The sequence below is a fragment of the Hylaeus anthracinus genome, unplaced genomic scaffold (assembly GCF_026225885.1).
Source record: "Hylaeus anthracinus isolate JK02 unplaced genomic scaffold, UHH_iyHylAnth1.0_haploid 14313, whole genome shotgun sequence".
In the NCBI taxonomy this organism is placed as follows: domain Eukaryota; kingdom Metazoa; phylum Arthropoda; class Insecta; order Hymenoptera; family Colletidae; genus Hylaeus; species Hylaeus anthracinus.
Window position 1 is genome coordinate 9,586 of NW_026534522.1, and position 4,859 is coordinate 14,444.

Genomic DNA, 4,859 nt, shown 5'->3' on the forward strand with positions numbered 1-4,859 from the left:
GACCATTAATTTTATTAAATTCGAAGTTAGGTCACACTATATCTATAATAAAACTTGTAGATGTTACACTGTCTACATGCCATTCAGTAGGCTATTCCAAAATTAAATCCTATTGTTGTAAATATGTGAATGCATATTGTTAGATGCAGTTCGCATTAGCAGCAATAATTTATTATTTATCGCATGCTTGGTACCTTTAAAAGACTGTAACACCTGTAGATATACTTAATGGAATATGTAATCTTGAACAAGAGACACCAATCATCAAAGAAAACAATAATAAAGATTAAGGATGTTATATAATTCTATACTACAATCCATCCATATTTGTTAAAGGTAAGAAATTTGCAAAACAACTTATATTAATTTAATATGGCAACTGTTAAACAATACAGTAGCTGATAGAATACCTAATACAAAAAGTAATAACATAACACAATGCGCTAAACTTATTTTGATGTATACGTTAGCTAGATCGAAATATTTTTTAAATATCCTTCAAATATTCATAAAACTATATTGATTATTGTTATGTGCCAAGTATTAAAACAAATACATAAGAAATTAAAAAAAAATTAGTGTAAGTGTGACCCACACTTAAGTTTAAAAATGTTGCACAGTTCAGTAGTCTGATACTTTGATGCTTTGCTATAGATGCTATTGAGAACAATAGCTATTGTAGATACATTAGAATGTAACTTTTATGGCATAATCTCAATTAGTTCAATTCGAATACTTCGCAGTTAATGTGATCTCTATGTAAAAGTGAAAACATTTAAGTGTCTTGTAATGTTATAAAAACTGGCAAAAGTTAGAAAAAATAGAAAACCATTAATACTAAGTTAGATCATAATCGATTCCAATTGTGTTATTAATGACAACGATAATAATGATAACGATGACAGAAGTATTTATCGCAAAATTAATTCGGAATATATATGAATAGTATAATACATTTAAAAAATATTCCTGGTGATTGCAGTGAAAAAATTAGAAAAAAATGTAATATTACTTTAGAAAAGAATATAGCATTTTCTACATCATCGACGATTTCAAGTATTTTAAATAACGAGTGCGTCAAGGACCAATAAGTGTGCCAGATCAATGTTGGAGTAAATTTAAATACGCACCGATTACTTTGTATGGCGTAGAGCGGTCATTCTCTGCAAATAAAATAATTTTGACAGACAAACGCCACCAATTAGCAACATTAAATTTGGAAAAATGCTCATAATTAATTGGCACGCGAACTATAATGTATCAGAATAATTGTGAGAAGTATTTTACATGTGTATATAGTGAATATTCTGTAACATACTAATATATTGATTATTATATTACACTTTATATATACCTATATACTTTGTATATTTTTCATGTATAAATGCCATGTGTATGTTACATATTTATCGTGCATAAACTTCTGCAGTCTAGTCATTAAGTATCGCATAAAAGAATAATTATAGAAAGAATGTACAAAAGTACAACATATAAATTACTCTGATAAGAAACAATGAAAATATTACATTTTAATTTCATTATCCCTTTGCAGTCCTATGTCGAATGAGGCTCGACAAACATGTACTGAAATCAGAAAATTCTGACTGCAAAGGGTTAAATATGGTGCACAAATACTAAAAAACAAACAGAATTGAAAATAATAATAACAGTAATATGTACTTACTGTAATGATACAATTATAGTATCTTAACAGTTTCTTTACAACACTAGCATTATTCACTTTTTTTGGTCTTTTTTATTTTTCACAACATGGATTTTCAATAAAGAATGTGAAAAACTATGTAATGTGTACTTCTTTATCCCACATGTCTGTGATTTTTTAAAAGAATTTCATGTAATACTGTAAAAGAAATCAATCAGAAACATAATTTTCAATTCTACCTTTTGGTACCCATGAAATTGTGACACAGACTGGAAACTTAACACATAATATTTTTTCCGTAAGCAATCAAAGAACCCATCACAAATAAAATTTGATTTAGCCACACTTTTGATACTCCTATTTGAGTAAACCTTTGAATTATATAGATGCAAGTCACTTTCATTAAGTGGTATCAAAAAATTTTAATTCTTAATAAATACAAATAGATATACAGGGTTTGGCAGGCTGGTTAGTACAACAGAGTAGAGGGTAATACTACATGTAAAAATAAGTCAAAAAAATAGAATAACATTTTTTCGTTTGACGCTTTCTTTTTGAGGAAAATCAAGTTTGAAAATTCCATCCAGTACATGTTCACTATACCGCTTCTAAGTTTAGATATGTATTATAAATAAGAAATATTAATTTTATTAATTTTTATTAATTTTATTGATACTTCTAACATTAATTGTGTAACATTATTGAATAAACTGTTCAAAGTGCTGTCCTTGTTGATGTATACATATCATTGCTTGCCTTGTTAGTGAGTCATGAACTGACGCCAATGAATATCGACACTTTATTTGAATAAAAGCATTTATTATTTTTTCCTTCAGCTTGAGAGAATTTTCACTTATTTCTGCATTTTAGAAATTGTTGCCTGTAATGTTAAACTGCTGCTGTTGCATTTCCATGACAAGCTTCTAATGCTTTTATCATTTTGACGTACTCGTAGTTGCTATAAGTAGACATTGTCACAGCTTGACTGATCAAAAAAGACTAAAAGTAGAAGAAAATCGTATGGCTGAAGACGAAATTTAAGCATTAGAAAAGTCAACATTACAATATGTAAGCAAAAGGAAACTTGTAGCGGGCAATGACTTGGGGACACAGTCCAGTGCACACGTACTGGATAGAATTTTCAAATTCGATTTTCATGAAAACAAAGCGTTGAATGAAAAAATATTATTCCTTTTTTCGATTTATTTTTACATGTAGTATCACCCTCTGCTTGGTTGTACCATCTGTCCTGCCACACCCTGTATAAGGACATACAAAATAATTTCAATACAAGTTTGTACGTTTTATACTAAATTTACAAATTTGCTGTGTAAACAATTATTATTGCAAAGTATTTAAAATCTGATATATTCTGTTTATATTCTACAATTTCAAACCTCATTATGTATTAACTGGCTTCTAATGATTAATGAAACTTCATAAAACATTCATTTGATCATTATATAATACAAATTCTAATTAAATATAAAGATGGACTTTATTTCAATAATATTCATATTTAATGTTTGTACTAATCGTCACTAATTTTATAGTAATTACTACAAACTGCATGTGAAATTTGTATTACACCATTCTGAACATGTATTTAATACCTAAATATTTTTTTAAAAAATATACATATATAAAATATGTTTTGATGAAATATATTTTCAAAATTAAATTCGATACATATTTGTTTACGACTATTAACTGTAACACAACTTGACATAGTATAGTATAATAAAACATGATTACATTACCTTTTAACCTTAAAGTAAGAATGTGTCGACACGTTGAACCAATATTAAATTAATATTTCTCGGATTATCATGAAACGTACATTTCAGTAGAAAATAAATTACTTTGGTATACGTTAAATGATCAGTAGCTAGCATAAACACTAAAGAAAACTAACGTCTTCAGTTAATTTAATTAATTAAACTGTCAACGCGACAGTACTCTATATAATACACTCATTCATATACGCGCTCTACAGCACTTCCTATATATATACACTAAATACAAACGCGCACAAGTCCACGTCTGCAAAAGTGCCTTATCATTAGTCTCTTTAAATACTGAAGATAAGCATCGTTTTTGTTAAATTAATGTAATGTTGCGTTCCACGATCTATGTAGGGACAAATTAATTTCCACATTATCCCTAGATGGCAGAGCGGAGATTCGTTTGTGTTGTTGTGTATGTGTGTATGACTCTGTGAGGTTGGCAATTCTGTTTGAACGTGGTTGGCGCTGATTACGATTTTCATGTCTTTTACGTGTTTTGTTTTTCTTGGTGATTGCATTTTATTGAAACACTTTTATTATTCACATAGAGACCGTTCTCCAGATCAGACGTTTCCTGCAATAGTCCGCGTTTGTAGGAGCAAAACTCTACGTCTTTGTTAATAAAAATTATATTTGAATAGTTATAATAAAATTATATTATAGTTTCTTATTTTTATTTCAAGTGATTTGATTTATGGCTAAGTCACACGTATTTTTCATAATTCGATCACATGCGGTACGAGTACCAGCGGGTCGATTCTGTAACATCAAAGTGAAAATACGAAATCACTAGATTAGAAATGGAGAAAAATGTTTGATCAGGAACTGTAATTGAATGTACCATACCATATTATAAGGTTATTTTTTTAATAAGTAAAAAAATTAACAAGTATAACGCAGTCTATCACTCCGCAATATGTAGAATAAAATAAAGTATTGTTACGCTATCACGTGAACTTAGCTTTGTAGCGTATTTCTACGTCTAAACTTTTATGGAACCATTACTTTTGCCGGGGGAAGGTAATCTCGTACTCGTATATAGAACACAGCTTTTTGGATTTCCTTTTCTTTATTTTCTCTTAATCAGACGAGCACGTGTCGCGACGCTAACCACACTAACGAACTTCTCTAAACGCTCTCTTTGCTGCGTCTCTTATTCAAAAACGACGAAAACCTCTTAATGCTAAATTCTCTAGCTTAGGTTGGTAACGCTGCTTGAACCTATGACTATATGTAGGTCCCTACAGCTTCATGGCATGTAGCGCCACAACGCGGAATAGCTTAAACACTACCGCATGTAGTATATATTTATATTCAAATTTGGAGCGGAATTCAAATGGATTAACGCATTGAATCAACGAACCGCCACGTACATTGTTAAAACATTCGACATGGATGATCAAGCGTGG

General features: G+C 29.7%; 1 long non-coding RNA gene across 1 annotated transcript; it reads right to left on the reverse strand.

Moving 5' to 3' along the window:
• Positions 1-1,881: 1,881 nt before the first annotated feature.
• LOC128892683 (uncharacterized) lies at positions 1,882-4,548 on the reverse strand. Its single transcript, XR_008461140.1, has 3 exons — positions 4,297-4,548; positions 3,424-4,209; positions 1,882-2,922 (listed from the first exon to the last, which is right to left on the reverse strand). It is a non-coding gene; the product is annotated as an uncharacterized LOC128892683 (long non-coding RNA).
• Positions 4,549-4,859: the final 311 nt, after the last annotated feature.